The sequence below is a fragment of the Ambystoma mexicanum genome, chromosome 5p (assembly GCF_040938575.1).
Source record: "Ambystoma mexicanum isolate Mex_15411 chromosome 5p, UKY_AmexF1_1, whole genome shotgun sequence".
Classification (NCBI taxonomy): domain Eukaryota; kingdom Metazoa; phylum Chordata; class Amphibia; order Caudata; family Ambystomatidae; genus Ambystoma; species Ambystoma mexicanum.
In genome coordinates, this window is record NC_090930.1 from 1,114,255,146 (window position 1) to 1,114,267,523 (window position 12,378).

The 12,378-nt window shown below is 42.0% G+C and overlaps 1 protein-coding gene across 1 annotated transcript in view; it reads left to right on the forward strand.

Annotated features, from left to right (window-relative positions):
• Positions 1–12,378, forward strand: part of KIF13A (kinesin family member 13A) — a 2,203,773-nt gene that overhangs the window by 61,395 nt on the left and 2,130,000 nt on the right. The gene's annotated exons all lie outside the window — the stretch shown is intronic.

The following is a 12,378-nucleotide window of genomic DNA, read 5'->3' on the forward strand; positions in this document are numbered from 1 at the left end:
GGTGAATTGGAAATTATCATTCAAAGTAGAGGAATTGTTCTTTTGGTTGAACATTGATTTAACAGAACTTTCTTTTGACAAAGTGAGGAAGCCAAGAACCGTGTTGGAACTTAGTTGCAAACCCGAATTTCCTTGTTTTTTTATGTTGAACATTGGAACTGATTCTAACCTAAAACGTGCGGAAGGAGAGTTCACCCAGAATATAACAAAAGACTGTGAATACATTATAAATGCAGTTGCTAATGTTGTTGTGAATTGCCTTATATTTTCTTATGTATTTTTGTATAAGTATGACGGCCAGATATCCTTTTGTTAGTGTTTCCTTTAGTTTGTGGTAGGCAGGGAAATCCTCGTCGGGGTAGGGATAGTGGGGCGTTTATTGAAAATGGCACATTTTGAGAAATCATCCAAAAGTTGTCCACCTCACATTTCTGACACTTCACGTGTCTGTGGCGTGTCCTGTCCTGCAGTGTTTCTCTTCTCCCTTGTTGGCGAGCCGTTCGGCTCCGCCACACTGGTTCGTACTTCTCAGCTTCACAAGCCTTGCGTAGAGGTGAGACTTCTTATTCCATAAAGCAGCAGCCTCTTAAGACCTTTCCTTCAGCCTTTAAATGTCCCGCGCTCATGTGCATTCCGAAAACAACTAGAATGCTTATTGAGCTTGTGGCTCCTTCCATCCTGCATTGTTCTTTTCTCCTTCCTCGTCCAAGAATCTGGGTGATTGTGGGAAAAAGAGTCAGTTCATGTCGGTTGATGCAGATTACTTGGAAAATCACTTTCAACAGTTCTGAATGATAAGCCAGTTCTATATGGTGAATAATTAGAACTGGAAAATGTGGTTTTGGAGCTTCCACATTTTAGACCAGGTATGGAAGTTTGGTGTATGGGTTTTTGGGAAATGGTTACACTATTTTCCCTAGAAGGGGTTGTAGATGTATGGCACTAGGTCATAAAGGTATTGGGTAAATAGGACCCATCTTCATGGGCAAATGGGGGATACCATGCCTCATCCAAAGAAGCAACGACATTTCCCCAGAGCCTGCCTCCTCCCATGTGAGTGTCCCTCATATAGCCACCCCCAGTTTCAGGATCAGGTAGCGGCTAGCATTCCCTGGCCACATGGGAGAAGTTTAACACCAGGAGATCAATGATGATTCCATTGGATTCATCACACAGCCCCCTTGCAAACTCATGGTCACAGGTGTGAAGTGCCATTGATACTGGAGAGGGGATTGATGTCGGTGAGGCGAGTGCAATATGCCTGTAACTTAGTAAAAGGACACCTAGATATGCTCGCTGCAGGGATGGGGAGTCTGGAGACACTGTCTGGGGTGGCCAGTGGTCCCCATGCAAAAGACCCCTTTTGTGCTGTACATGGTATTCAGCACCTTGTGCGTTCCCATCCACAATCCCCCGCCCCTTGCGAGTGCATGGGCCCAGTTTTCAACTGCCTTTGGTAAGGGAGGGGGGATGGATAAGGATGAAACTAGTGCAATATGACAGGAATCGTGTTAAAGGACACTGAGATATGTGCACTGCAGGGATTTGGCCTTGTAAGGTGGGTATGTAGACAGCAGGTCCTAGGTAGACAATTGCTGATCGACGTTAGTACATTCACTTAAACTGTGTTCAAAATAAGTCATTTAATACACGAGTGCATTATCAAGGGATAACTGTTTGGTTAGAGTATGTTAGACACAGAAAGATATTTACAAATTGTTCATGGAAGTAACTACTCTTTCATGATGTTGATGGTATAGCATACATTTTTTAATATTATAGGCTTGCATGTGTTGGTGACTTACAATTTAGTTTTAATCACTATGACCTCATTGATTTTGAGTATGTCTGTGAAAGTGTGGCGATTGTTCATTTTTATTGAAAGAATAGTTTATTCAGAAATAGTATGTAATGTAATATAGAGTACATGAAGGCAAAAAGAAACGTCAGTAAATGATAAGATTATGATTTGCAATTGCCCTTAAATGCAAGTACTTTTATTTTCATTGTAGCTTGTGTATCTTATTGTATGTTGATGGTGACAGTTTGGGATTAGAAAGTACAATTTTCAACTTTAAATGAAACACATATTCAATTGAAATAATTTCAAAAAAGACAATGTAAAATTGTTATATACATATATTTCTAATTAAACAAATGTTGTAAAAAGCCACATTTTTAAGTTAAGGTTGATGGCATATACAAACTATACTGCTGTGGTTGAGGGTACTGACTGTATAAATCCCTTGTGCTGTCCGGTGTAACCGGGGAATTCTTCACAAATGGCTCAAACCACGCAGGCAGATATTACTCGTCTAACGCAAAATCCCAGTCTTCCATGAATCCACCATGTAAACGCTATATGGGCCACATGCCTGTATCATCAGTGTAAGAGATACAGAAATAGTTTGATTAAATCAATCAAATAAATGCATTTATCTTGTTTGGACTGTCTTCTAAAATAGAAGACATTGGTATGCTTTCAAAAAATACCTTTGGGAGCAAAGTACTGACAGTACTATTGTTTTCAGGTAGGGATGATATAGAAATGTGAATGCTCATCCGAGCAATACAAATTTGGAACGTAGGAAAATGTATTTTTTTACTTTCAAGTGAAAGAAATGTTATTGATAGATCGTTAAATGTAATGTTGAATACTTTGACTTGAGGTAAGAACTAGACCTTGTTTCAAATATAAGAAAAATTCTATTGTTCGTGAACAATCGAAGTTATAATGTAGTAGGAGAACAGCATAACATGTTAGCGTTCTAGGTTGTCAAAAATACAACGTATAAACTGAGTATTGAAGAAGTATAAAATTAACTTTGAGAAAAATAAAAAAGTTGGTGTTTGGATAAAGTAACGAAATTGGGGTTAACTTTAAAATTCAATGTAAAAGAAAAGTAAGTGAAGACACAGACATGTTACATAAATCCATGGGGCAAAGACGAGAGGAATATGCTCAAACTTTGAAATTTCGCATTGACACGTGTAAAAAAGATGGCCTGTAAATATAGAATTTTAATATGGTTTGTTAAAGACATTTGTAAAGTACAGAATGTTTATGTGCAAAGCGCTTGCACAGCTAATTCGTTCAAGGTAATGTATGACTGTTCTTCGGGAGAAGTATGTGCGCAGCTTGTTTGTGTTTGTTCCACAGGGAGGAAAGACATTTCTTATGAAGGTGAAGGTATACAATGCAATGCAAACTTGTGATGTTTGGTCAATACCATATTCTGAGCTCCTGTGTCCCAGCCTTGGGGAGGAAAGCCTTGGGTACTTGGTTGGAGGGTTTCATCATAGCACAGCGTTGTGATCCTAGGAAAAGAGCGCACCTTGCCCTTGCGTTTTACAACCATTGGGAGAAATGGAAGCAGTCTGGACTGGAAAGTGAATGCGTTAGTGCAGCGCAATCTTACATAAACTGTACATTCCATGCTTTTATGCTCCATTATGAAATATGACTCTGCAGGTTCCTTTTTCCTGTGTGGGGTTTACTCAACCTCACCCACCATTCCCAAAAGCCCATGCTGCAAATGGGACTGAACTACCACCACCCCTGGGCCTTGAGCGGGTTACTGCCTTGAAGAAGTCTCAAAACTAACAAGCTTGCATGCTGGTCGCTCTCACTTTATCTGCCCCTGTACTCTCCGCAGTCTGCAACTAGCCAGATCTGCAAATTGGCAAAGCCAGATTTTGAATTTGCAGATAACAATTTGCCAATGGTATTTCTAGGATTGGGTGTCGCTTCAAAAGCGTTTTTGTTGTTAACCATAGGCCTGAAGTATGCTTGCTATAACTTACGTTGGTTAATTTTTGTTTGTTTCGATGAAGTAATAATATGCATTTTCTTTCACCAGAAAATTGTATATTTTTCATTAAATGAATTACAAAACTTAGTAAAAAATAGAGCAATGATTTCTGTATGGGCACCTTTTTTCACTTTTTAAATTTCCTTTAATTTTTTTTTAACTTAAGTTTTAAAAAAATGATTTTCAGGTAAAAACGGCTCCACTGCCCATTGGACAGCCTGACCCAGCATAAAAAGCTTGTAAGATATATCCGAACCGCCAGCAAAACTGCAACCTTTGCTGTTAGGATTTCCATGAGTTTTCTCAAAGCTGATGTTATTGGGGTGTATTACTGATTGAAACAGTGTGATATTTTTTGTCAGTGTATTGTACTGAACAAGCTTTTCAAAAGTGCAACAAATTGTTATGTATATATTTATTTCTGAAAAATGGTAAAGTTTGTATGCCCATGCTTATTCGCAGAACACTGCCTATCAGTCAACCGTTTGTAATCTGTCATGCAAGGAAAGATAACATGATTCCATGGAAGAAAGCAGGGGTGTCTAATAGGGCTTAGCTAAATGTTCGCCCACAAAGCAAAAAGTGCAGAATCTATCATGGAATTCGATTCCGCCTGTTCCATGAAATCAGCATTGCGGTTCCACCGCCACTGAAAGTTCACCAGTTTTCTGTGGTTTTACACAGAGCGTGGTGTTTAGTTCCCATGTTAGTTTTGATCGTTAGTTTTACGATGAGAAACTTCATACGGATCTTGTTTTTCGATCAGTGTTAGTTTTGTGCACCGACACGAGAAACTTTGCACAGGTTTTTCCGAACCGTGCTAGTTTTGCGTAGTGGCACGAGAAACTTTGAGCAGTTTTTTGATTCATGATAGGTTTGCACAGCGTCACGAGAAAATGTGTGCAGGTTTATTTTCAATCTGTGCTAGTTTGTGACATGAGAAACTTTGCGCTTGTCTTTTTTCACTTCGTGCTAGTTTTGCGCTAGTTTTGTTTATGAAACGGCACGAGAAACTTTGTGCAGGTCTTTTTGGATCCGTGGTGTTTCATGCAGCGGTACAAGATACTTTGCCTGGTTTTCCACGATCTGTGTAAGGTTCGCAAAGCAGCACGAGAAACTTCACACAGATTTATGTCTGATTCGTACTAGGTTTGCGCAGTTACACAATAAACGGTGTGCCTCTCTTTCGAACCATGCTAGGTTCTTGCAGCAGCACTAGAAACTTTGCACGGCTCGTTTCGGTTCACGAGACGCACAAGAAACTTTGCACCGCTCTTTTCGCTAGATGGGTGGCGGAACAGTGGATTGCGTCGCAACATATCAAAATCTTAGATTTTTGCTTTGCGGCCTGTAGAGCAGAATTTCACAATTTCGCCCAACCCTAGTGTCTAATCCAAACGGGGATCCATTAGTAAACAAATGACACCTGGCTGATCTTTTAAGCCTGCATGATAAGTGCTGGTTACAGAAAGTAAAAACAAAAAGAAACTGGGGATCAAACCGTGAGTTTGACCATCTGTCAGGCATTATGAAGTGTGAGTATTGGGGATTATCCACAAGTACACTTTTACATTGGTTTCAAAGCCAATAGGTGTGGCTTTCCAAGTGTAAAGGGTTTCTCTGTTGGGTCTGTTGATCCTCCTACATTTACAAAGCTACTCCCATTTGCTTCAACAATATGGTACATACAAATAACAGACAGCAGCAAAGGCGGAACTTTCAGTACAGCTCAAAGTGGATGTGTTTGGAAACAAAGTAAATGATTTTCCAAACTTGATTTTCAGCCCCTGACATTATGAAAATGGGCAACGTGTTTATTTGTTTGGCGGCCCGTTTCAGTATTGATTTCTAACCAGGCAATATATCCCTTCCACCTCCCCCACCTGTAAACTCGCGGTACTTGTAATTCCATACGCAACGCTCCCGTCCATATAAGTGGCAAATCGGCAATGTTATCTGCAGTGGCTGCTGGTGAATTTATTTTATTGGAGCAGCGGAAGTGTTGCCCCCAAATATGTGTGAGCAACTGAGTGTTGCGTAGAGGGGTCCTGAACCAACCAAAAGGCACTCGGGGCAGCTGCAGAGGAGGTGATGGTGTCATGGGGTGTTTGTTCTGCTCCCGAGAAAATGTGTAAAATAATGGGTTTAAATAGTACATTTTACAACACACATTTTAGAAAAATTGGGTAAAAAGCCACACAGTTTGCAATTGCTTTAGTTGGGTAACTCAAGAAAACACAGAAGCATTTTTTATTTACTGTAAAAGATGTATCCAGAGTGGCCCACCAACGTAGGCTAGGCTAGTCTTGCCACATAATAGTAAAATGTGCACCAAGCAAAAATGAATCGTGTTGGCTTTAGCCTTGATGCCTATTGGCACGGCATGTTTCAAGGAGGATCAAGAGTAAAGCAATAAAAAGCAAACATGATTCATGTTTACTTTAATGGGCACTGGTCGGGTCGTCGCCATTTATGGAGGAACCATCACTGCCTATCTGTTTTGTCGGTCCTTGTACTGATGTACTTTAAAGGTTAATAGTTCGACACAGAGGAACTCTACTATTTCGTTATCTGATATGAAGAAGGCCTTTAAAATTGCAAAGAAAAGCTTTTTGATAGTAATTACTGGGTGCAAAGATATTGTTTCAACAAGTTATCCGTTTAAAAAAAATGCATCTTCACTAAACTTAAAATCAGGGCTCAAGTCGAGGGAACACGCGGGAGGACTGAGTCTGCCCACTTTTTTCAGAAGGTGTACTCAGTCCCCCCCAGCTAAAATGAGTAATAGTGAATGCCCTCTTTGAATGTATGAATTAAAGCCAAACTCAGGGAAGTTGTCAGGTTTGTAGGCCAGACACTTCACCACTGTACTATATAAACAGTACTATATAACCTGATGAAAAATAACAAACAAAGGTGAAATTTCCCATTTCGGTACTGCAAGTTCTTGAAGTTTAGAACAGGCACACCTTTTAACGTTTTTAAAAACCCCATTAGAAGAACATATCCTCTTGGTTTTGTGTGTGCTGACTATATGAAAAGAAAATGCCATTTGTCATGTGCAATTTGGGTGGTTATGCAAAGCCAATTTAATGAAATGTGCGTATTTCACCTTGATATGCTAATTTCCCGCGATGTCACATCCCATTGCGTTTGTTGATGAGTCCGCCCCACTTTAATTTCTAGGACTTGGCCCCTGCTTAAAATATGCCATTTTTGACAATGCGAATTACTGTTTACTCTTCGAAAAATACTTTTCTACATACCTTCCATAATACTCCTACCTGATGCCCTGACTCTAACCCGTATTATTGTTGTTTTCAGTTAGAAAACATTGACTGATTGAAAATGCAGTCTTGCATCACCCTCTGATAAAAAGTTGCTCTCAGTCGCTCTAGTGATGTCCGTTCGTGAGGAAACGCCCCTCCACAGCATCCGTACCAAAATGAATGTTCGGAAACTGAAAGTAAATGATTTTCCAAACCTGCATTTTAAACTCGTGACATAAATGGGGAGCGGGTGTTTTTGTGCAACAGGTTTCAGACTTGTTTTTAACGAGGCCGTTTTTTATGGCTAAAATGCACCCTAAAAATCATCATATTAGCGTAATCCCTTGTAAACATGAAATGCAGTTTGCGGCACCAGGCATTTCCCGCCTTAAATGCCTGCAAGTTCATGAAAGGTATTGGATGGGCTTTATAAGACGTATGCCTTAATACAGAGGCTAAGGGAATACTGGGGGTGCTAGTGCTGTTTCCTTCCACTGTTCTTTTTTCTTTGTTCCGTCTTCAGAGACAGGGCAGTAGTACCATCAACCATCTCTAAAAGTCGGTTTAGCAGAATATTGTTCTGCAGTGTTCAGCAAGCGGGCTGGCATAAGATTTGCTAAAGCGCACCATACCTTATGCTCTCGATGTGTGCCTGAAAACGTGTTTTGCCACTGGGCTCGCCATTGTACTTTTCCCCCCTTATATTAAGGACATTGACTAAGTCACTCGCACATCACGGGTTAACAGGTAGCAGCACCTACCCTGCAAACTCTTAACACCATCCGAGCACTCTATACCTCTCCCACCGGCTTATCTCACGCATCACTCCATTGCATACCTGCCTACATTCCCAAAAGCAAAACCCGAAGAATGACGTCACATATGCCCCGCCCCTTTACCCAAGACCCCGCCCACCTGACTCAAACATTTTAAATAAAAATAACTGCTGAGAGACACATAAACACAAGAAAAAGTAGTTTTTTGTTTGTTTGCGTGTGCGCGGGTGTCCCTCCTCACATCAGTGCCGGAGATACTGCTAACTGGACACCGGCCTTCAGACCTGTCGCAGATCCTTAGTTTCCGCCCACACCTCAATGTGATTGGCCACAAAAGGTGTGTTTGTAGTCAATCACATCGAGGCGTGGGCGGATTTTCCTGGATTGAGGGAAACCCAGAGACTTCACGCTCTTCTCTAGAGAAGAGCGTCAAAAACCAGAGTCTCTGGGGTAAACCCGGAGAATAGGCAGGTATGATCCCTCAACTCCTCCTCGCTCTTAGGGCAGAACCCGTTAGTAGTAAAGTGAGCAGGGTACCTCCCTGTGGAGCTCCCTTCTGGATAGACATGCAAGTGCCCTCTACATGTCTTGCATTGAAGCATACAACCGCACAGGGTATTGTTCCTTCCGAGCACGCAGCGTCGACACAAAGCAATAGAACACTTGCGTTTCCACTCCCGCTCGGTCCCGAGCTAACCCTGGGACCCCACACAACACAAAAGGACCACACGCCAGGCCATTAATGGTGGATTTCCTGGCGAGCGTGTAGCCGCTCCCCCCTTTATTTGAGGAGTCACTTGAAGTGTGGCACGTGTGCACACCTCGTGATATTGCATGTGCCCAGGAAGGGCTTAAGTTACGACATCCTATGCCAAGGTTAAAGGCACATTAACAAAATCCCTTTTACATATTATTGGTGTCAAGTTAAATAAAACAGTTGCATTCTGGGAGCTGAAGTCTGGGACTTGAGGAGTAGTGTGGGAGTGATATGGTGTCTTCTTGTCATGCACAATTAACTGAGTGGCTTTGTTCGACATGTGAATTGTTTGCCCGGTGATACCCTCGCCTCTCTCCCCCCGGCATGAACTGTGATGGCCAAGCATCTCTTGAGGAAGAGAGGCAAGGCAGAGGCGGAAGCTTATCCGTTTACTTTCTTTTCTTGTAGTAGGTGTTTCCCATCATGTAAAATTGTCTGCGTTTTGGCCAACTATCTTCAAGGCTTGCATTCTTCAATTGATCTGAGTTTTGTACTTCTCTGTCGAGTGTTAGAATCATCCACCACTGAAATCCTAACCTTTTTGGACATCTTTTACCAAATGTTCGTTTATTCCGTTTCCTACATTCCAAGAGTGTAGGGTTTAGTCCCTTTTATTGGGCTAACCAATGTATGTCCGCATGGAGAACCGTTGGCAGTAAAGCCAACTGCTGAATCAGTCTGTAGGACTTCAAACGTTTATGTGCCACCAGTATCAATGTTTGCAGTATTTTTTAGTATGCTATTTTATCTTCCCTTCGGCTATTAAGTTAACTCAGTATGCTGAAGAGATCTTTGTGTATCCTGCAAGCTTCCAGTTTGCAGTCGGGCAAGGCTGACTAAGCTTTTCATCTTTCAGCAAACAGAGGGCGATTTAGTGGAATAATACTATTAATAATAATGCCAACCCCTAGCGCTTCGACAAATCAGTTTGTCGTGTGAGCTATGAAAATAGTGAATGCAAGGTCCGTACACAGCATGACTTGTTCGTGACGCCCCTCATGCAAACATTTCACACGGATGCCTCCCTGATCTGTCATAATAATCCAATTTAGCACGCAGGCTGCGAGGTGGATTAGATTATCACTTCATAGCAAGCGCTGTTTCATGGGGAAATGTCTTGTGATTCGCACACTGATATTAAATAATGTCTTAAGGCAGCACCAAAATGTTTTTGTTCTCGCATTTATAGGTCAATTGGAAACCTTTGTGTCTGGGTCGTGTTTCCTCCATAGGTTTTGTTTCATCACAGACAGTAAAATAATTGTATAGTTAAACAAGGAGAAAACATATTTTCCTTTCAATTGAGGTGGCTATGCGTTGATGATTTGCATAGGTTTAGCAGTGATTGGGCTGCTCAGCTCTGTTCTTAATTGATGCATTTCTATCCAGTTGTGACAGAATGCATCTGTCAGAGTGGAATAGCTTGAGATTTTTTGATTTATATTATAAAATGATGCACGTAAATCCGTCTCTGAAAATGAAATCGGCTCATCGTACCTCGCTTCATAATGCTCTGTGCTGAAAATTGTAGTTCAAACATGTAACTCTGAGCCTTTCAGTGATCTCCCTCTGCAGCTGTTTTTAGTTTGGCAACATGGCAGTTAGTGTGACGTGTGCATTTCTGCCAACAGCCTGATGGAACCCAAATTCCCATCTGCACTGCAAAGGACTCTCTATAACAGTGGACAGCACTGATCCAAAATTCTTTGTGTGCTCCCAGAGCCTGGTGGCAGATTCAAATCTAAAAATAAACCATGTCTACTTTTGACATAGTGGCCTCTTGGAATCTACAGTTCTACTGTCCAAAACATTTTGGTGCTAATTTGTCAGCTTGGTTGCCAGGTACTCCTTACACTGACAGGGTTTTATATGTATCAGTGCCTGGGACCGGTTTTCACCCCAAATAACCATTTGGGCCCATGCCAGGAAACCTCCCTGTTGATCTCTTTGGGAAGATTTGTCGTCTTCTGTCTAAAATCTTCCCTGGGTTTGAGCTGGAACAACTGCCTCAAAGGCAAGCGTTGCCAGGACGATTGAGAGGTTACATCAGGGTCGGTGATTACTAGACACTCCTTGATGCATGGCAGACAAGAGTGAGGATAGAGTAAGAGTAGCCAGGAGAGGAGTACCAGTCCACAGAAGAGTCCTGTCATCTTTGAATCTCCCAGGGCATCGCACACTTGCTATGCCCTCTCCCCAGTTCCTGTAGACCAAGCAGGCTGATATCAGCAGGCAAAAGAACACAGCAGCCATGGTTGGACCCCATACCGAAGGCTAGAAGGGGACCAAATCTGCTGTGGCCGATTGCCTATATGAGCACCGAGACCACCACCCTCTATTGGATCATCTTTGGACTACAGAAGAGGGATTTCACCTGGAAATGTATTAGAGACATTCACCCCAAAGTCCTCTTCTATACTGATGATTGTTAGACTTTCAAGTAAGGTGCAAGTCCCATCCCAAGGGAATATTTGGGCTGATCTGCTGTCCGGACAAGGCCTGCTGCAATCTAAAACAACGGGTACCCAGAAGCATGTTCACTGGAGGCGAAATCCCCTGCACGTGCTGGGATGTGCAGAACAAGGATCCATTTAGACCCTGGACAGGATGACCCTGCAAACTGAAGTAAAGAAATAGCTCTAGGCATTGTTTTCAGACTTCAATCTGTTTGAGTCGGCTTGGCTGCTTCTAGTCACTTTTTGAGCCTCTGCAAGCAACCCGTGAGAACTGCCTTTAGTGAGTCAGCGCTTTTCATTCCGTCTCGTCCACTCACTCAATTTAGTAGAATGACTGGTCCTCTTGAACACTGACTCAACTTGCTGGAAGTGGTTGTCTTTACCCGTCTTGACACCGATCGGCCAGCTGGCAGCCGTAGTCTCGGCCCGTCTTGATGCAGATTCTAGAACTGCATAAAAGCACTTAGAAGCCCGTTTCAACACTGAAACCCAAACGCAACCCAAAAGGTAAAAAGTGTTTCTGTTCTGCTAGCCTGTCTTCTATGGTCCTTGTGATGTTTAAGGCCCCAATCCTTACCCTTTTAAAGATCTTCATTTAACTTGACTTTTCTGCTGAAATTAGTGCCTGTGCACCTGTCTTCAGATCCAGAATGCCCTTTTCATTACAAAGTCTGCATTTTCTATTTCTTCTCTTACATGGATGTGCTTCAGTTTTTAATTAATATGATTTGAAACCCGGTCCCGTGCTTAGAGGCAGAATGTCGGCATGAAATCACATTTCATTATCAATGTTTTTATTTTGTTAACTTTTTTTGTTTTATTTGTTTTATATTTTTTTAGCTCAGTGAGAGCCTGACAGCGTTCTCACTTCCTTCTCCCCAACGTCTTCCTCACAGGTGGCCAGGGAAAGGCTATTACTTTTGGATACCGACCCTAAGGGTGGATATGCGAGGGAGGATCATATTGGTAAGAGGACGTCTTCATGTGATATGCGGTATGTCACGTTCCCTTTTCATGATGAACCTTTTGATTCCTAAAGCCTTTATGGGCTCATTATGATAGGATAGTTTATATAACGCCTGTGAAAGCGCTTCACGGCAATCGAGGGAACATGGGAAAATACAGTGACATTCTTACAGGCCATGAACAACAAGAATGTGAAATTAACTATTGTACTCGGCCTGACAACATTTTAGATAATTCAAGAGCTAAAACACAGATAGGAAGGAAATCGGATACAGACCAGCGACTACCGTACTAGGCCTGATGATATTTCTGGTAGAGCTGGAAATTAACAAGAGGTGCGGG